We start from the raw sequence: 25164 nt of genomic DNA, 5'->3' as shown, positions 1-25164 counted from the left end.
ATTGTCCCACTGATAATTACACTGTCCCACCGATAACGCTGCACTGTCCCACCGATAACGTTACACTGTCCCACTGATAACTACACTGTCCCATCGATAACTCGACACTGTCCCACCGATAACTACACTGTCCCACTGATAATTACACTGTCCCACTGATAACTCTACACTGTCTCACTGATAACTCTACATTGTCCCACAGATAACTCGACACTCTTCCACCGATAACTCGACACTGCCCCACCGATAACTTGACACTGTCCCACCGATAACTCGACACTCTACCACCGATAACTCGACACTCTCCCACCGATAACTCGACACAGTCCCACCGATAACTCGTCACTGTCTCACTGATAATTACACTGTCCCACCGATAACGCTACACTGTCCCACCGATAACTCGACCCTGTCTCACCGATAACTACACTTTCCCACCGATAACTCGACACTCACCCACCGATAACGCGACACTCTCCCACCGATAACTCGACACTGTCTCACTGGTAACTCTTCACTGTCCCACTGATAACTACACTGTCCAACTGATAATTACACTGTCCCACCGATAACGCGACACTGTCCCACCGATAACTCTACACTGTCCCACTGATAATTACACTGACCCACCGATAACTCGACACTGTTCCACCGATAACTACACTGTCCCACTGATAACTCTGCACTGTCCCACCGATAACTCTACACTGTCCCACTGATAATTACACTGTCCCACAGATAACGCTACACTGTCCCACCGATAACTCGACACTGTACCACCGATAACGCTACACTGTCCCACCGATAACTCTACACTGTCCCACTGATAACTACACTGTCCCATCGATAACTCGACACTGTCCCACCGATAACTACACTGTCCCACTGATAATTACACTGTCCCACCGATAACGTTACACTGTCCCACCGATAACTCGACACTGTCCCACTGATAACTCTACACTGTCCCACTGATAACTACACTGTCCCACTGATAATTACAATGTCCCACCGATAACGCTACACTGTCCCACCGATAACTCTGCACTGTCTCACCGATAACTACAGTGTCTCATCGATAACTCGACACTGTCCCACCGATAACTACACTCTCCTACCGATAACTCGACACTCTCCCACCGATAACTCGACACTGTTCCACCGATAACTACACTGTCCCACTGATAATTACACTGTCCCACCGATAACGCTGCACTGTCCCACCGATAACGCTACACTGTCTCACTGATAACTCGACATTGTCCCACTGATAACTCTACACTGTCCCACTGATAATTACACTGTCCCACTGATAATTACACTGTCCCACCGATAACTACACTCTCCTACCGATAACTCGACACTCTCCCACCGATAACTCGACACTGTTCCACCGATAACTACACTGTCCCACTGATAATTACAGTGTCCCACCGATAACGCTGCACTGTCCCACCGATAACGCTACACTGTCTCACTGATAACTCGACATTGTCCCACTGATAACTCTACACTGTCCCACTGATAATTACACTGTCCCACTGATAATTACACTGACCCACCGATAACGCTACACTGTCGCATCGATAACTCTACACTGTCTCACCGATAACTACACTGTCTCATCGATAACTCGACACTGTCCCACCGATAACTACACTCTCCCACCGATAACTCGATACTCTCCCACCGATAACTTGATACTGACTCACTGATAACTCAACACTGTCCCACCGATAACTCGACACTCTCCCACCGATAAGTCGACACTCTCCCACCGATAACTCGACACAGTCCCACCGGTAACTTGTCACTGTCTCACTGATAACTCTACACTGTCTCACTGATAACTACACTGTCCCACCAATAACTCGACACTCTCCCACCAATACCTCGACACTCTCCCACCGATAACTCGACACTCACCCACCGATAACTCGACACTCTCCCACCGATAACTCGACACTGTCTCACTGATAACTCTTCACTGTCCCACTGATAACTACACTGTCCCACTGATAATTACACTGTCTCACCGATAACGCGACACTATCCCACCGATAACTCTACACTGTCCCACTGATAATTACACTGTCCCACCGATAACTCGACACTGTTCCACCGATAACTACACTGTCCCACTGATAACTCTACACTGTCCCACCGATAACTCTACACTGTCCGACTGATAATTACACTGTCCCACCGATAACGCTACACTGTCCCACCGATAACGCTACACTGTCCCACCGATAACTCTACACTGTCCCACTGATAACTACACTGTCCCACCGATAACGCTACACTGTCCCACCGATAACTCTACACTTTCCCACTGATAACTACACTGTCCCATCGATAACTCGACACTGTCCCACCGATAACTCGACACTGTCCCACTGATAACTCTACACTGTCCCACTGATAATTCGACACTGTCCCACTGATAACTCGACACTGTCCCACTGATAACTCGACACTGTCCCACCGATAACTACACTGTCCCACTGATAACTCTACACTGTTCCACCGACAACTACACTGTCCCACTGATAACTCTACACTGTCCCACCGATAACTCTACACTGTCCCACTGATAATTACACTGTCCCACCGACAACGCTACACTGTCCCACCGATAACTCGACACTGTCTCACCGATAACTACACTGTCTCATCGATAATTCGACACTGTTCCACTGATAACTCAACACTCTCCCACCGATAACTCGACATTCTCCCACCGATAACTCGACACAGTCCCACCGATAACTTGTCACTGTCTGACTGATAACTCTACACTGTCTCACTGATAACTACACTGTCCCACCAATAACTCGACACTCTCCCACCAATAACTCGACACTCTCCCACCGATAACTCGACACTGTCTCACTGATAACTCTACACTGTCCCACTGATAACTACACTGTCCCACTGATAATTACACTGTCCCACCGATAACGCTACACTGTCCCACCGATAACTCTACACTGTCCCACTGATAACTACACTGTCCCACTGATAACTACACTGTCCCATCGATAACTAGACACTGTCGCACCGATAACGCTACACTGTCCCACCGATAACTCGACACTGTCCCACTGATAACTCTACACTGTCCCACTGATAACTACACTGTCCCACTGATAACTACACTGTCCCATCGATAACTCAACACTGTCCCACCGATAACTAAACAGTCCCACTGATAATTACACTGTCCCACCGATAACGCTACACTGTCCCACCACTAACTCGACACTGTCCTACTGATAACTTGACACTGTCCCACCGATAACTACACTGTCCCACTGATAACTCTACACTGTTCCACCGACAACTACACTGTCCCACTGATAACTCAACACTGTCCCACCGATAACTCTACACTGTCCCACTGATAACTCTACACAGTCCCACCGATAACTACACTGTCCCACTGATAACTCAACACTGTCCCACCGATAACTCTACACTGTCCCACTGATAACTCTACACTGTCCCACTGATAACTCTACACAGTCCCACCGATAACTACACTGTCCCACTGATAACTCTACACTGTTCCACCGATAACTACACTGTCCCACCGATAACTCTACACTGTCCCACTGATAATTTCACGGTCCCACCGATAACTCGACACTGTCTCACCGATAACTACACTGTCTCATCGATAACTCGACATTGTCCCACCGATAACTACACTCTACCACCGATAACTCGACACTCTCCCACCGATAACTTGACACTGACTCACTGATAACTCGACACTGTCCCACCGATAACTCGACACTCTCCCACCGATAACTCGACACAGTCCCTCCGATAACTTGTCACTGTCTCACTGATAACTACACTGTCCCACTGATAATTACACTGTCCCACCAATAACGCTACACGGTCCCACCGATAACTCGACACTGTCCCACTGATAACTACACTGTCCCATCGATAACTCGACATTGTCCCACCGATAACTACACTCTACCACCGATAACTCGACACTCTCCCACCGATAACTTGACACTGACTCACTGATAACTCGACACTGTCCCACCGATAACTCGACACTCTCCCACCGATAACTCTACACTGTGACACTGATAATTACACTGTCCCACCGATAACGCTACACTGTCCCACCGATAACTCGACACTGTCCCACTGATAACTACACGGTCCCATCGATAACTCGACACTGTCCCACCGATAACTACACTGTCCCACTGATAATTACACTGTCCCACCGATAACGTTACACTGTCCCACCGATAACTCGACACTGTCCCACTGATAACTCTACACTGTCCCACTGATAACTACACTGTCCCACTGATAATTACAATGTCCCACCGATAACGCTACACTGTCCCACCGATAACTCTGCACTGTCTCACCGATAACTACAGTGTCTCATCGATAACTCGACACTGTCCCACCGATAACTACACTCTCCTACCGATAACTCGACACTCTCCCACCGATAACTCGACACTGTTCCACCGATAACTACACTGTCCCACTGATAATTACACTGTCCCACCGATAACTACACTCTCCCACCGATAACTCGATACTCTCCCACCGATAACTTGATACTGACTCACTGATAACTCAACACTGTCCCACCGATAACTCGACACTCTCCCACCGATAAGTCGACACTCTCCCACCGATAACTCGACACAGTCCCACCGGTAACTTGTCACTGTCTCACTGATAACTCTACACTGTCTCACTGATAACTACACTGTCCCACCAATAACTCGACACTCTCCCACCAATACCTCGACACTCTCCCACCGATAACTCGACACTCACCCACCGATAACTCGACACTCTCCCACCGATAACTCGACACTGTCTCACTGATAACTCTTCACTGTCCCACTGATAACTACACTGTCCCACTGATAATTACACTGTCTCACCGATAACGCGACACTATCCCACCGATAACTCTACACTGTCCCACTGATAATTACACTGTCCCACCGATAACTCGACACTGTTCCACCGATAACTACACTGTCCCACTGATAACTCTACACTGTCCCACCGATAACTCTACACTGTCCGACTGATAATTACACTGTCCCACCGATAACGCTACACTGTCCCACCGATAACGCTACACTGTCCCACCGATAACTCTACACTGTCCCACTGATAACTACACTGTCCCACCGATAACGCTACACTGTCCCACCGATAACTCTACACTTTCCCACTGATAACTACACTGTCCCATCGATAACTCGACACTGTCCCACCGATAACTCGACACTGTCCCACTGATAACTCTACACTGTCCCACTGATAATTCGACACTGTCCCACTGATAACTCGACACTGTCCCACTGATAACTCGACACTGTCCCACCGATAACTACACTGTCCCACTGATAACTCTACACTGTTCCACCGACAACTACACTGTCCCACTGATAACTCTACACTGTCCCACCGATAACTCTACACTGTCCCACTGATAATTACACTGTCCCACCGACAACGCTACACTGTCCCACCGATAACTCGACACTGTCTCACCGATAACTACACTGTCTCATCGATAATTCGACACTGTTCCACTGATAACTCAACACTCTCCCACCGATAACTCGACATTCTCCCACCGATAACTCGACACAGTCCCACCGATAACTTGTCACTGTCTGACTGATAACTCTACACTGTCTCACTGATAACTACACTGTCCCACCAATAACTCGACACTCTCCCACCAATAACTCGACACTCTCCCACCGATAACTCGACACTGTCTCACTGATAACTCTACACTGTCCCACTGATAACTACACTGTCCCACTGATAATTACACTGTCCCACCGATAACGCTACACTGTCCCACCGATAACTCTACACTGTCCCACTGATAACTACACTGTCCCACTGATAACTACACTGTCCCATCGATAACTAGACACTGTCGCACCGATAACGCTACACTGTCCCACCGATAACTCGACACTGTCCCACTGATAACTCTACACTGTCCCACTGATAACTACACTGTCCCACTGATAACTACACTGTCCCATCGATAACTCAACACTGTCCCACCGATAACTAAACAGTCCCACTGATAATTACACTGTCCCACCGATAACGCTACACTGTCCCACCACTAACTCGACACTGTCCTACTGATAACTTGACACTGTCCCACCGATAACTACACTGTCCCACTGATAACTCTACACTGTTCCACCGACAACTACACTGTCCCACTGATAACTCAACACTGTCCCACCGATAACTCTACACTGTCCCACTGATAACTCTACACAGTCCCACCGATAACTACACTGTCCCACTGATAACTCAACACTGTCCCACCGATAACTCTACACTGTCCCACTGATAACTCTACACTGTCCCACTGATAACTCTACACAGTCCCACCGATAACTACACTGTCCCACTGATAACTCTACACTGTTCCACCGATAACTACACTGTCCCACCGATAACTCTACACTGTCCCACTGATAATTTCACGGTCCCACCGATAACTCGACACTGTCTCACCGATAACTACACTGTCTCATCGATAACTCGACATTGTCCCACCGATAACTACACTCTACCACCGATAACTCGACACTCTCCCACCGATAACTTGACACTGACTCACTGATAACTCGACACTGTCCCACCGATAACTCGACACTCTCCCACCGATAACTCGACACAGTCCCTCCGATAACTTGTCACTGTCTCACTGATAACTACACTGTCCCACTGATAATTACACTGTCCCACCAATAACGCTACACGGTCCCACCGATAACTCGACACTGTCCCACTGATAACTACACTGTCCCATCGATAACTCGACATTGTCCCACCGATAACTACACTCTACCACCGATAACTCGACACTCTCCCACCGATAACTTGACACTGACTCACTGATAACTCGACACTGTCCCACCGATAACTCGACACTCTCCCACCGATAACTCTACACTGTGACACTGATAATTACACTGTCCCACCGATAACGCTACACTGTCCCACCGATAACTCGACACTGTCCCACTGATAACTACACGGTCCCATCGATAACTCGACACTGTCCCACCGATAACTACACTGTCCCACTGATAATTACACTGTCCCACCGATAACGTTACACTGTCTCACTGATAACTCGACATTGTCCCACTGATAACTCTACACTGTCCCACTGATAATTACACTGTCCCACTGATAATTACACTGTCCCACCGATAACTACACTCTCCTACCGATAACTCGACACTCTCCCACCGATAACTCGACACTGTTCCACCGATAACTACACTGTCCCACTGATAATTACAGTGTCCCACCGATAACGCTGCACTGTCCCACCGATAACGCTACACTGTCTCACTGATAACACGACATTGTCCCACTGATAACTCTACACTGTCCCACTGATAATTACACTGTCCCACTGATAATTACACTGACCCACCGATAACGCTACACTGTCGCATCGATAACTCTACACTGTCTCACCGATAACTACACTGTCTCATCGATAACTCGACACTGTCCCACCGATAACTACACTCTCCCACCGATAACTCGATACTCTCCCACCGATAACTTGATACTGACTCACTGATAACTCAACACTGTCCCACCGATAACTCGACACTCTCCCACCGATAAGTCGACACTCTCCCACCGATAACTCGACACAGTCCCACCGGTAACTTGTCACTGTCTCACTGATAACTCTACACTGTCTCACTGATAACTACACTGTCCCACCAATAACTCGACACTCTCCCACCAATAACTCGACACTCTCCCACCGATAACTCGACACTCACCCACCGATAACTCGACACTCTCCCACCGATAACTCGACACTGTCTCACTGATAACTCTTCACTGTCCCACTGATAACTACACTGTCCCACTGATAATTACACTGTCTCACCGATAACGCGACACTATCCCACCGATAACTCTACACTGTCCCACTGATAATTACACTGTCCCACCGATAACTCGACACTGTTCCACCGATAACTACACTGTCCCACTGATAACTCTACACTGTCCCACCGATAACTCTACACTGTCCGACTGATAATTACACTGTCCCACCGATAACGCTACACTGTCCCACCGATAACGCTACACTGTCCCACCGATAACTCTACACTGTCCCACTGATAACTACACTGTCCCACCGATAACGCTACACTGTCCCACCGATAACTCTACACTTTCCCACTGATAACTACACTGTCCCATCGATAACTCGACACTGTCCCACCGATAACTCGACACTGTCCCACTGATAACTCTACACTGTCCCACTGATAATTCGACACTGTCCCACTGATAACTCGACACTGTCCCACTGATAACTCGACACTGTCCCACCGATAACTACACTGTCCCACTGATAACTCTACACTGTTCCACCGACAACTACACTGTCCCACTGATAACTCTACACTGTCCCACCGATAACTCTACACTGTCCCACTGATAATTACACTGTCCCACCGACAACGCTACACTGTCCCACCGATAACTCGACACTGTCTCACCGATAACTACACTGTCTCATCGATAATTCGACACTGTTCCACTGATAACTCAACACTCTCCCACCGATAACTCGACATTCTCCCACCGATAACTCGACACAGTCCCACCGATAACTTGTCACTGTCTGACTGATAACTCTACACTGTCTCACTGATAACTACACTGTCCCACCAATAACTCGACACTCTCCCACCAATAACTCGACACTCTCCCACCGATAACTCGACACTGTCTCACTGATAACTCTACACTGTCCCACTGATAACTACACTGTCCCACTGATAATTACACTGTCCCACCGATAACGCTACACTGTCCCACCGATAACTCTACACTGTCCCACTGATAACTACACTGTCCCACTGATAACTACACTGTCCCATCGATAACTAGACACTGTCGCACCGATAACGCTACACTGTCCCACCGATAACTCGACACTGTCCCACTGATAACTCTACACTGTCCCACTGATAACTACACTGTCCCACTGATAACTACACTGTCCCATCGATAACTCAACACTGTCCCACCGATAACTAAACAGTCCCACTGATAATTACACTGTCCCACCGATAACGCTACACTGTCCCACCACTAACTCGACACTGTCCTACTGATAACTCGACACTGTCCCACCGATAACTACACTGTCCCACTGATAACTCTACACTGTTCCACCGACAACTACACTGTCCCACTGATAACTCAACACTGTCCCACCGATAACTCTACACTGTCCCACTGATAACTCTACACAGTCCCACCGATAACTACACTGTCCCACTGATAACTCAACACTGTCCCACCGATAACTCTACACTGTCCCACTGATAACTCTACACTGTCCCACTGATAACTCTACACAGTCCCACCGATAACTACACTGTCCCACTGATAACTCTACACTGTTCCACCGATAACTACACTGTCCCACCGATAACTCTACACTGTCCCACTGATAATTTCACGGTCCCACCGATAACTCGACACTGTCTCACCGATAACTACACTGTCTCATCGATAACTCGACATTGTCCCACCGATAACTACACTCTACCACCGATAACTCGACACTCTCCCACCGATAACTTGACACTGACTCACTGATAACTCGACACTGTCCCACCGATAACTCGACACTCTCCCACCGATAACTCGACACAGTCCCTCCGATAACTTGTCACTGTCTCACTGATAACTACACTGTCCCACTGATAATTACACTGTCCCACCAATAACGCTACACGGTCCCACCGATAACTCGACACTGTCCCACTGATAACTACACTGTCCCATCGATAACTCGACATTGTCCCACCGATAACTACACTCTACCACCGATAACTCGACACTCTCCCACCGATAACTTGACACTGACTCACTGATAACTCGACACTGTCCCACCGATAACTCGACACTCTCCCACCGATAAGTCGACACTGTCCCACTGATAACTACACTGTCCCATTGAGAATTACACTGACCCACCGATAACGCTACACTGTACCACCGATAACTCAACACTGTCTCACCGATAACTACACTGTCTCATCGATAACTCGACACTGTCCCACCGATAACTACACTCTCCCACCGATAACTCGACACTCTCCCACCGATAACTTGACACTGACTCACTGATAACTCGACACTGTCCCACCGATAACTCGACACTCTCCCACCGATAACTCGACACTGTTCCACCGATAACTACACTGTCACACTGATAATTACACTGTCCCACCGATAACGCTGCACTGTCCCACCGATAACGCTACACTGTCTCACTGATAACTCGACATTGTCCCACTGATAACTCTACACTGTCCCACTGATAATTACACTGTCCCACTGATAATTACACTGACCCACCGATAACGCTACACTGTCCCATCGATAACTCTACACTGTCTCACCGATAACTACACTGTCTCATCGATAACTCGACACTGTCCCACCGATAACTACACTCTCCCACCGATAACTCGATACTCTCCCACCGATAACTTGATACTGACTCACTGATAACTCGACACTGTCCCACCGATAACTCGACACTCTCCCACCGATAAGTCGACACTCTCCCACCGATAACTCGACACAGTCTCACCGGTAACTTGTCACTGTCTCACTGATAACTCTACACTGTCTCACTGATAACTACACTGTCCCACCAATAACTCGACACTCTCCCACCAATAAGTCGACACTCTCCCACCGATAACTCGACACTCACCCACCGATAACTCGACACTGTCCCACCGATAACTCGACACTGTCTCACTGATAACTCTTCACTGTCCCACTGATAACTACACTGTCCCACTGATAATTACACTGTCCCACCGATAACGCGACACTGTCCCACCGATAACTCTACACTGTCCCACTGAAAATTACACTGTCCCACCGATAACTCGACACTGTTCCACCGATAACTACACTGTCCCACTGATAACTCTACACTGTCCCACCGATAACTCTACACTGTCCGACTGATAATTACACTGTCCCACCGATAACGCTACACTGTCCCACCGATAACTCGACACTGTCTCACTGATAACTACACTGTCTCATCGATAACTCGACACTGTTCCACCGATAACTACACTCTCCCACCGATAACTCAACACTGTCTCACTGATAACTCTACACTGTCCCACTGATAACTACACTGTCCCACTGATAATTACACTGTCCCACCGGTAACGCTACACTGTCCCACCGATAACTCTACACTGTCCCACTGATAACTACACTGTCCCACCGATAACGCTACACTGTCCCACCGATAACTCTACACTTTCCCACTGATAACTACACTGTCCCATCGATAACTCGACACTGTCCCACTGATAACTCTACACTGTCCCACTGATAACTCGACACTGTCCCACCGATAACTCTACACTTTCCCACTGATAATTACACTGTCCCACCGACAACGCTACACTGTCCCACCGATAACTCGACACTGTCTCACCGATAACTACACTGTCTCATCGATAATTCGACACTGTTCCACAGATAACTCAACACTCTCCCACCGATACCTTGACACTGTCTCACCGATAACTCGACACTGTCACACCGATAACTTGATATTCTCCCACCGATAAGTCGACACTCTCCCACCGATAAGTTGACACTGTCCCACCGATAACTCGACACTGTTCCACTGATAACTCAACACTCTCCCACCGATAACTCGACATTCTCCCACCGATAACTCGACACAGTCCCACCGATAACTTGTCACTGTCTGACTGATAACTCTACACTGTCTCACTGATAACTACACTGTCCCACCAATAACTCGACACTCTCCCACCAATAACTCGACACTCTCCCACCGATAACTCGACACTGTCTCACTGATAACTCTACACTGTCCCACTGATAACTACACTGTCCCACTGATAATTACACTGTCCCACCGATAACGCTACACTGTCCCACCGATAACTCAACACTGTCCCACTGATAACTACACTGTCCCATCGATAACTAGACACTGTCGCACCGATAACGCTACACTGTCCCACCGATAACTCGACACTGTCCCACTGATAACTCTACACTGTCCCACTGATAACTACACTGTCCCATCGATAACTCAACACTGTCCCACCGATAACTAAACAGTCCCACTGATAATTACACTGTCCCACCGATAACGCTACACTGTCCCACCACTAACTCGACACTGTCCTACTGATAACTCGACACTGTCCCACCGATAACTACACTGTCCCACTGATAACTCTACACTGTTCCACCGACAACTACACTGTCCCACTGATAACTCAACACTGTCCCACCGATAACTCTACACTGTCCCACTGATAACTCTACACTGTCCCACCGATAACTCTACACTGTCCGACTGATAATTACACTGTCCCACCGATAACGCTACACTGTCCCACCGATAACTCGACACTGTCTCACTGATAACTACACTGTCTCATCGATAACTCGACACTGTTCCACCGATAACTACACTCTCCCACCGATAACTCAACACTGTCTCACTGATAACTCTACACTGTCCCACTGATAACTACACTGTCCCACTGATAATTACACTGTCCCACCGATAACGCTACACTGTCCCACCGATAACGCTACACTGTCCCACCGATAACTCTACACTGTCCCACTGATAACTACACTGTCCCACCGATAACGCTACACTGTCCCACCGATAACTCTACACTTTCCCACTGATAACTACACTGTCCCATCGATAACTCGACACTGTCCCACTGATAACTCTACACTGTCCCACTGATAACTCGACACTGTCCCACCGATAACTCTACACTTTCCCACTGATAATTACACTGTCCCAACGACAACGCTACACTGTCCCACCGATAACTCGACACTGTCTCACCGATAACTACACTGTCTCATCGATAATTCGACACTGTTCCACTGATAACTCAACACTCTCCCACCGATAACTCGACATTCTCCCACCGATAACTCGACACAGTCCCACCGATAACTTGTCACTGTCTGACTGATAACTCTACACTGTCTCACTGATAACTACACTGTCCCACCAATAACTCGACACTCTCCCACCAATAACTCGACACTCTCCCACCGATAACTCGACACTGTCTCACTGATAAGTCTACACTGTCCCACTGATAACTACACTGTCCCACTGATAATTACACTGTCCCACCGATAACGCTACACTGTCCCACCGATAACTCTACACTGTCCCACTGTTAACTACACTGTCCCATCGATAACTAGACACTGTCGCACCGATAACGCTACAGTGTCCCACCGATAACTCGACACTGTCCCACTGATAACTCTACACTGTCCCACTGATAACTACACTGTCCCATCGATAACTCAACACTGTCCCACCGATAACTAAACAGTCCCACTGATAATTACACTGTCCCACCGATAACGCTACACTGTCCCACCACTAACTCGACACTGTCCTACTGATAACTCGACACGGTCCCACCGATAACTACACTGTCCCACTGATAACTCTACACTGTTCCACCGACAACTACACTGTCCCACTGATAACTCAACACTGTTCCACCGACAACTACACTGTCCCACTGATAACTCGACACTGTCCCACCGATAACTCTACACTGTCCCACTGATAATTACACTGTCCCACCGACAACGCTACACTCTCCCACCGATAACTCGACATTCTCCCACCGATAACTCGACACAGTCCCACCGATAACTTGTCACTGTCTGACTGATAACTCTACACTGTCTCACTGATAACTACACTGTCCCGCCAATAACTCGACACTCTCCCACCAATAACTCGACACTCTCCCACCGATAACTCGACACTGTCTCACTGATAACTCTACACTGTCCCACTGATAACTACACTGTCCCACTGATAATTACACTGTCCCACCGATAACGCTACACTGTCCCACCGATAACTCTACACTGTCCCACTGATAACTACACTGTCCCATCGATAACTAGACACTGTCGCACCGATAACGCTACACTGTCCCACCGATAACTCGACACTGTCCCACTGATAACTCTACACTGTCCCACCGATAACTACACTGTCCCACCGATAACTCTACACTGTCCCACTGATAATTTCACTGTCCCACCGATAACGCTACACTTTCCCACTGATAACTACACTGTCCCATCGATAACTCGACACTGTCCCACTGATAACTCTACACTGTCCCACTGATAACTCGACACTGTCCCACCGATAACTCTACACTTTCCCACTGATAATTACACTGTCCCAACGACAACGCTACACTGTCCCACCGATAACTCGACACTGTCTCACCGATAACTACACTGTCTCATCGATAATTCGACACTGTTCCACTGATAACTCAACACTCTCCCACCGATAACTCGACATTCTCCCACCGATAACTCGACACAGTCCCACCGATAACTTGTCACTGTCTGACTGATAACTCTACACTGTCTCACTGATAACTACACTGTCCCACCAATAACTCGACACTCTCCCACCAATAACTCGACACTCTCCCACCGATAACTCGACACTGTCTCACTGATAACTCTACACTGTCCCACTGATAACTACACTGTCCCACTGATAATTACACTGTCCCACCGATAACGCTACACTGTCCCACCGATAACGCTACACTGTCCCACCACTAACTCGACACTGTCCTACTGATAACTCGACACTGTCCCACCGATAACTACACTGTCCCACTGATAACTCTACACTGTTCCACCGACAACTACACTGTCCCACTGATAACTCAACACTGTCCCACCGATGATAACACTACACTGTCCCACTGATAACTCGACACTGTTCCACCGATAACTACACTGTCCCACCGATAACTCTACACTGTCCCACTGATAATTTCACTGTCCCACCGATAACGCTACACTGTCCCACTGATAACTACACTGTCCCACCAATAACTCGACACTCTCCCACCGATAACTCGACACTCTCCCACCGATAACTTGACACTGTCCCACCGATAACTCTACACTGTCCCACTGATAACTCTACACAGTCCCACCGATAACTACACTGTCCCACTGATAACTCTACACTGTTCCACCGACAACTACACTGTCCCAACGATAACTCGACACTGTTCCACCGATAACTACACTGTCCCACCGATAACTCGACACTCTCCCACCGATAACTTGACACTGACTCACTGATAACTCGACACTGTCCCACCGATAACTCGACACTCTCCCACCGATAAGTCGACACTGTCCCACTGATAACTACACTGTCCCACTGTGAATTACACTGACCCACCGATAACGCTACACTGTACCACCGATAACTCAACACTGTCTCACCGATAACTACACTGTCTCATCGATAACTCGACACTGTCCCACCGATAACTACACTCTCCCACCGATAACTCGACACTCTCCCACCGATAACTTGACACTGACTCACTGATAACTCGACAGTGTCCCACCGATAACTCGACACTCTCCCACCGATAACTCGACACAGTCCCACCGATAACTTGTCACTGTCTCACTGATAACTACACTGTCCCACTGATAATTACACTGTCCCACCAATAACGCTACACGGTCCCACCGATAACTCGACACTGTCCCACTGATAACTACACTGTCCCATCGATAACTCGACATTGTCCCACCGATAACTACACTCTACCACCGATAACTCGACACTCTCCCACCGATAACTTGACACTGACTCACTGATAACTCGACACTGTCCCACCGATAACTCGACACTCTCCCACCGATAAGTCGACACTGTCCCACTGATAACTACACTGTCCCATTGAGAATTACACTGACCCACCGATAACGCTACACTGTACCACCGATAACTCAACACTGTCTCACCGATAACTACACTGTCTCATCGATAACTCGACACTGTCCCACCGATAACTACACTCTCCCACCGATAACTCGACACTCTCCCACCGATAACTTGACACTGACTCACTGATAACTCGACACTGTCCCACCGATAACTCGACACTCTCCCACCGATAACTCGACACTCTCCCACCGATAACTCGACACTGTTCCACCGATAACTCGACACTCTCCCACCGATAACTCGACACAGTCCCACCGATAACTTGTCACTGTCTCACTGATAACTACACTGTCCTACCAATAACTCGACACTGTCTCACTGATAACTCTACACTGTCCCACTGATAACTACACTGTCCCACTGATAATTACACTGTCCCACCGATAACGCTACACTGTCCCACCGATAACTCGACACTGTCGCACTGATAACTACACTGTCCCATCGATAACTCGACACTGTCCCACCGATAACTACACTGTCCCACTGATAATTACACTGTCCCACCAATAACTACACTGTCCCACTGATAACTCTACACTGTCGCACCGATAACTCTACACTGTCCCACTGATAACTCTACACTGTTCCACCGATAACTCTACATTGTCCCACTGATAAATACACTGTCCCACTGATAACTCTACACTGTCCCACTGATAACTCTACACTGTCTCACTGATAACTCTACACTGTCCCACTGATAACTCTACACTGTCTCACTGATAACTCTACTCTGTCTCACTGATAACTCTACACTGTCCCACAGATAACTCTACACTGTCCCACAGATAACTCGACATTCTCCCACCGATAACTCGACACTGCCCCACCGATAACTTGAAACTGTCCCACCGATAACTCGACACTCTCCCACCAATAACTCGACATGCTCCCACCGATAACTCGACACTGTCCCACCGATAACTCGTCACTGTCTCACTGATAACTACACTGTCCCGCCAATAACTCGACACTCTCCCACCGATAACTCGACACTCTCCCACCGATAACTCGTCACTGTCTCACTGATAACTACACTGTCCCACTGATAACTTGACACTCTCGCACCGATAACTCGACACTGTCCCACCGATAACTCGACACTCTCCCACCGATAACTCGACACAGTCCCTCCGATAACTTGTCACTGTCTCACTGATAACTACACTGTCCCACTGATAATTACACTGACCCACCGATAACGCTACACTGTACCACCGATAACTCAACACTGTCTCACCGATAACTACACTGTCTCATCGATAACTCGACACTGTCCCACCGATAACTACACTCTCCCACCGATAACTCGACACTCTCCCACCGATAACTTGACACTGACTCACTGATAACTCGACACTGTCCCACCGATAACTCGACACTCTCCCACCGATAACTCGACACTGTTCCACCGATAACTACACTGTCACACTGATAATTACACTGTCCCACCGATAACGCTGCACTGTCCCACCGATAACGCTACACTGTCTCACTGATAACTCGACATTGTCCCACTGATAACTCTACACTGTCCCACTGATAATTACACTGTCCCACTGATAATTACACTGACCCACCGATAACGCTACACTGTCCCATCGATAACTCTACACTGTCTCACCGATAACTACACTGTCTCATCGATAACTCGACACTGTCCCACCGATAACTACACTCTCCCACCGATAACTCGATACTCTCCCACCGATAACTTGATACTGACTCACTGATAACTCGACACTGTCCCACCGATAACTCGACACTCTCCCACCGATAAGTCGACACTCTCCCACCGATAACTCGACACAGTCTCACCGGTAACTTGTCACTGTCTCACTGATAACTCTACACTGTCTCACTGATAACTACACTGTCCCACCAATAACTCGACACTCTCCCACCAATAAGTCGACACTCTCCCACCGATAACTCGACACTCACCCACCGATAACTCGACACTGTCCCACCGATAACTCGACACTGTCTCACTGATAACTCTTCACTGTCCCACTGATAACTACACTGTCCCACTGATAATTACACTGTCCCACCGATAACGCGACACTGTCCCACCGATAACTCTACACTGTCCCACTGAAAATTACACTGTCCCACCGATAACTCGACACTGTTCCACCGATAACTACACTGTCCCACTGATAACTCTACACTGTCCCACCGATAACTCTACACTGTCCGACTGATAATTACACTGTCCCACCGATAACGCTACACTGTCCCACCGATAACTCGACACTGTCTCACTGATAACTACACTGTCTCATCGATAACTCGACACTGTTCCACCGATAACTACACTCTCCCACCGATAACTCAACACTGTCTCACTGATAACTCTACACTGTCCCACTGATAACTACACTGTCCCACTGATAATTACACTGTCCCACCGATAACGCTACACTGTCCCACCGATAACTCTACACTGTCCCACTGATAACTACACTGTCCCACCGATAACGCTACACTGTCCCACCGATAACTCTACACTTTCCCACTGATAACTACACTGTCCCATCGATAACTCGACACTGTCCCACTGATAACTCTACACTGTCCCACTGATAACTCGACACTGTCCCACCGATAACTCTACACTTTCCCACTGATAATTACACTGTCCCACCGACAACGCTACACTGTCCCACCGATAACTCGACACTGTCTCACCGATAACTACACTGTCTCATCGATAATTCGACACTGTTCCACAGATAACTCAACACTCTCCCACCGATACCTTGACACTGTCTCACCGATAACTCGACACTGTCACACCGATAACTTGATATTCTCCCACCGATAAGTCGACACTCTCCCACCGATAAGTTGACACTGTCCCACCGATAACTCGACACTGTTCCACTGATAACTCAACACTCTCCCACCGATAACTCGACATTCTCCCACCGATAACTCGACACAGTCCCACCGATAACTTGTCACTGTCTGACTGATAACTCTACACTGTCTCACTGATAACTACACTGTCCCACCAATAACTCGACACTCTCCCACCAATAACTCGACACTCTCCCACCGATAACTCGACACTGTCTCACTGATAACTCTACACTGTCCCACTGATAACTACACTGTCCCACTGATAATTACACTGTCCCACCGATAACGCTACACTGTCCCACCGATAACTCAACACTGTCCCACTGATAACTACACTGTCCCATCGATAACTAGACACTGTCGCACCGATAACGCTACACTGTCCCACCGATAACTCGACACTGTCCCACTGATAACTCTACACTGTCCCACTGATAACTACACTGTCCCATCGATAACTCAACACTGTCCCACCGATAACTAAACAGTCCCACTGATAATTACACTGTCCCACCGATAACGCTACACTGTCCCACCACTAACTCGACACTGTCCTACTGATAACTCGACACTGTCCCACCGATAACTACACTGTCCCACTGATAACTCTACACTGTTCCACCGACAACTACACTGTCCCACTGATAACTCAACACTGTCCCACCGATAACTCTACACTGTCCCACTGATAACTCTACACTGTCCCACCGATAACTCTACACTGTCCGACTGATAATTACACTGTCCCACCGATAACGCTACACTGTCCCACCGATAACTCGACACTGTCTCACTGATAACTACACTGTCTCATCGATAACTCGACACTGTTCCACCGATAACTACACTCTCCCACCGATAACTCAACACTGTCTCACTGATAACTCTACACTGTCCCACTGATAACTACACTGTCCCACTGATAATTACACTGTCCCACCGATAACGCTACACTGTCCCACCGATAACGCTACACTGTCCCACCGATAACTCTACACTGTCCCACTGATAACTACACTGTCCCACCGATAACGCTACACTGTCCCACCGATAACTCTACACTTTCCCACTGATAACTACACTGTCCCATCGATAACTCGACACTGTCCCACTGATAACTCTACACTGTCCCACTGATAACTCGACACTGTCCCACCGATAACTCTACACTTTCCCACTGATAATTACACTGTCCCAACGACAACGCTACACTGTCCCACCGATAACTCGACACTGTCTCACCGATAACTACACTGTCTCATCGATAATTCGACACTGTTCCACTGATAACTCAACACTCTCCCACCGATAACTCGACATTCTCCCACCGATAACTCGACACAGTCCCACCGATAACTTGTCACTGTCTGACTGATAACTCTACACTGTCTCACTGATAACTACACTGTCCCACCAATAACTCGACACTCTCCCACCAATAACTCGACACTCTCCCACCGATAACTCGACACTGTCTCACTGATAAGTCTACACTGTCCCACTGATAACTACACTGTCCCACTGATAATTACACTGTCCCACCGATAACGCTACACTGTCCCACCGATAACTCTACACTGTCCCACTGTTAACTACACTGTCCCATCGATAACTAGACACTGTCGCACCGATAACGCTACAGTGTCCCACCGATAACTCGACACTGTCCCACTGATAACTCTACACTGTCCCACTGATAACTACACTGTCCCATCGATAACTCAACACTGTCCCACCGATAACTAAACAGTCCCACTGATAATTACACTGTCCCACCGATAACGCTACACTGTCCCACCACTAACTCGACACTGTCCTACTGATAACTCGACACTGTCCCACCGATAACTACACTGTCCCACTGATAACTCTACACTGTTCCACCGACAACTACACTGTCCCACTGATAACTCAACACTGTTCCACCGACAACTACACTGTCCCACTGATAACTCGACACTGTCCCACCGATAACTCTACACTGTCCCACTGATAATTACACTGTCCCACCGACAACGCTACACTCTCCCACCGATAACTCGACATTCTCCCACCGATAACTCGACACAGTCCCACCGATAACTTGTCACTGTCTGACTGATAACTCTACACTGTCTCACTGATAACTACACTGTCCCACCAATAACTCGACACTCTCCCACCAATAACTCGACACTCTCCCACCGATAACTCGACACTGTCTCACTGATAACTCTACACTGTCCCACTGATAACTACACTGTCCCACTGATAATTACACTGTCCCACCGATAACGCTACACTGTCCCACCGATAACTCTACACTGTCCCACTGATAACTACACTGTCCCATCGATAACTAGACACTGTCGCACCGATAACGCTACACTGTCCCACCGATAACTCGACACTGTCCCACTGATAACTCTACACTGTCCCACTGATAACTACACTGTCCCATCGATAACTCAACACTGTCCCACCGATAACTAAACAGTCCCACTGATAATTACACTGTCCCACCGATAACGCTACACTGTCCCACCACTAACTCGACACTGTCCTACTGATAACTCGACACTGTCCCACCGATAACTACACTGTCCCACTGATAACTCTACACTGTTCCACCGACAACTACACTGTCCCACTGATAACTCAACACTGTCCCACCGATGATAACACTACACTGTCCCACTGATAACTCGACACTGTTCCACCGATAACTACACTGTCCCACCGATAACTCTACACTGTCCCACTGATAATTTCACTGTCCCACCGATAACGCTACACTGTCCCACTGATAACTACACTGTCCCACCAATAACTCGACACTCTCCCACCGATAACTCGACACTCTCCCACCGATAACTTGACACTGTCCCACCGATAACTCTACACTGTCCCACTGATAACTCTACACAGTCCCACCGATAACTACACTGTCCCACTGATAACTCTACACTGTTCCACCGACAACTACACTGTCCCAACGATAACTCGACACTGTTCCACCGATAACTACACTGTCCCACCGATAACTCTACACTGTCCCACTGATAATTTCACTGTCCCACCGATAACGCTACACTGTCCCACCGATAACTCGACACTGTCTCACCGATAACTACACTGTCTCATCGATAACTCGACATTGTCCCACCGATAACTACACTCTACCACCGATAACTCGACACTCTCCCACCGATAACTTGACACTGACTCACTGATAACTCGACACTGTCCCACCGATAACTCGACACTCTCCCACCGATAAGTCGACACTGTCCCACTGATAACTACACTGTCCCACTGTGAATTACACTGACCCACCGATAACGCTACACTGTACCACCGATAACTCAACACTGTCTCACCGATAACTACACTGTCTCATCGATAACTCGACACTGTCCCACCGATAACTACACTCTCCCACCGATAACTCGACACTCTCCCACCGATAACTTGACACTGACTCACTGATAACTCGACAGTGTCCCACCGATAACTCGACACTCTCCCACCGATAACTCGACACAGTCCCACCGATAACTTGTCACTGTCTCACTGATAACTACACTGTCCCACTGATAATTACACTGTCCCACCAATAACGCTACACGGTCCCACCGATAACTCGACACTGTCCCACTGATAACTACACTGTCCCATCGATAACTCGACATTGTCCCACCGATAACTACACTCTACCACCGATAACTCGACACTCTCCCACCGATAACTTGACACTGACTCACTGATAACTCGACACTGTCCCACCGATAACTCGACACTCTCCCACCGATAAGTCGACACTGTCCCACTGATAACTACACTGTCCCATTGAGAATTACACTGACCCACCGATAACGCTACACTGTACCACCGATAACTCAACACTGTCTCACCGATAACTACACTGTCTCATCGATAACTCGACACTGTCCCACCGATAACTACACTCTCCCACCGATAACTCGACACTCTCCCACCGATAACTTGACACTGACTCACTGATAACTCGACACTGTCCCACCGATAACTCGACACTCTCCCACCGATAACTCGACACTCTCCCACCGATAACTCGACACTGTTCCACCGATAACTCGACACTCTCCCACCGATAACTCGACACAGTCCCACCGATAACTTGTCACTGTCTCACTGATAACTACACTGTCCTACCAATAACTCGACACTGTCTCACTGATAACTCTACACTGTCCCACTGATAACTACACTGTCCCACTGATAATTACACTGTCCCACCGATAACGCTACACTGTCCCACCGATAACTCGACACTGTCGCACTGATAACTACACTGTCCCATCGATAACTCGACACTGTCCCACCGATAACTACACTGTCCCACTGATAATTACACTGTCCCACCAATAACTACACTGTCCCACTGATAACTCTACACTGTCGCACCGATAACTCTACACTGTCCCACTGATAACTCTACACTGTTCCACCGATAACTCTACATTGTCCCACTGATAAATACACTGTCCCACTGATAACTCTACACTGTCCCACTGATAACTCTACACTGTCTCACTGATAACTCTACACTGTCCCACTGATAACTCTACACTGTCTCACTGATAACTCTACTCTGTCTCACTGATAACTCCACACTGTCCCACAGATAACTCTACACTGTCCCACAGATAACTCGACATTCTCCCACCGATAACTCGACACTGCCCCACCGATAACTTGAAACTGTCCCACCGATAACTCGACACTCTCCCACCAATAACTCGACATGCTCCCACCGATAACTCGACACTGTCCCACCGATAACTCGTCACTGTCTCACTGATAACTACACTGTCCCGCCAATAACTCGACACTCTCCCACCGATAACTCGACACTCTCCCACCGATAACTCGTCACTGTCTCACTGATAACTACACTGTCCCACTGATAACTTGACACTCTCGCACCGATAACTCGACACTCTCCCACCGATAACTCGACACTCTCCCACCGATAAGTCGACACTGTCCCACCGATAACTCGACACTCTCCCACCGATAACTCGACACTCTCCCACCGATAACTCGACACTCTCCCACCGATAACTTGACACTCTCCTACCGATAACTCGACACTCTCCCACCGATAAGTCGACATTCTCCCACCGATAAGTCGACACTGTCCCACCGATAACTCGACACTCTCCCATCGCTAACTCGACACTCTCCCACCGATAACTCGACACTCTCCCACCGATAACTCGACACAGTCCCACCGATAAGTCGTCACTGTCTCACTGATAACTCTGCACTGTCTCACTGATAACTACACTGTCCCACCAATAACTTGACACTCTCCCATCGATAACTCGACACTGTCCCACCGATAACTCGACACTCTCCCACCGATAACTCGTCACTGTCTCACTGATAACTGCACTGTCCCGCCAATAACTCGACACTCTCCCACCGATAACTCGACACAGTCCCACCGATAACTTGTCACTTTCTCACTGATAACTACACTGTCCTACCAATAACTCGACACTGTCTCACTGATAACTCTACACTGTCCCACTGATAACTACACTGTCCCACTGATAATTACACTGTCCCACCGATAACGCTACACTGTCCCACCGATAACTCGACACTGTCGCACTGATAACTACACTGTCCCATCGATAACTCGACACTGTCCCACCGATAACTACACTGTCCCACTGATAATTACACTGTCCCACCAATAACTACACTGTCCCACTGATAACTCTACACTGTCGCACCGATAACTCTACACTGTCCCACTGATAACTCTACACTGTTCCACCGATAACTCTACATTGTCCCACTGATAAATACACTGTCCCACTGATAACTCTACACTGTCCCACTGATAACTCTACACTGTCTCACTGATAACTCTACACTGTCCCACTGATAACTCTACACTGTCTCACTGATAACTCTACTCTGTCTCACTGATAACTCTACACTGTCCCACAGATAACTCTACACTGTCCCACAGATAACTCGACATTCTCCCACCGATAACTCGACACTGCCCCACCGATAACTTGAAACTGTCCCACCGATAACTCGACACTCTCCCACCAATAACTCGACATGCTCCCACCGATAACTCGACACTGTCCCACCGATAACTCGTCACTGTCTCACTGATAACTACACTGTCCCGCCAATAACTCGACACTCTCCCACCGATAACTCGACACTCTCCCACCGATAACTCGTCACTGTCTCACTGATAACTACACTGTCCCACTGATAACTTGACACTCTCGCACCGATAACTCGACACTCTCCCACCG

At 48.2% G+C, this 25164-nt stretch overlaps 1 protein-coding gene across 2 annotated transcripts in view; it reads right to left on the bottom strand.

Annotated features, from left to right (window-relative positions):
* The window catches only part of LOC139277400 (voltage-dependent calcium channel subunit alpha-2/delta-2-like), a 1881585-nt gene that overhangs the window by 307608 nt on the left and 1548813 nt on the right, over positions 1-25164 (bottom strand). The window lies entirely within an intron of this gene.

This window comes from Pristiophorus japonicus, chromosome 12 (assembly GCF_044704955.1).
Source record: "Pristiophorus japonicus isolate sPriJap1 chromosome 12, sPriJap1.hap1, whole genome shotgun sequence".
Lineage (NCBI taxonomy): Eukaryota > Metazoa > Chordata > Chondrichthyes > Pristiophoridae > Pristiophorus > Pristiophorus japonicus.
The sequence above is the reverse complement of the archived record's forward strand: the minus strand, read 5'-3'. Positions and strand labels throughout refer to the sequence as shown.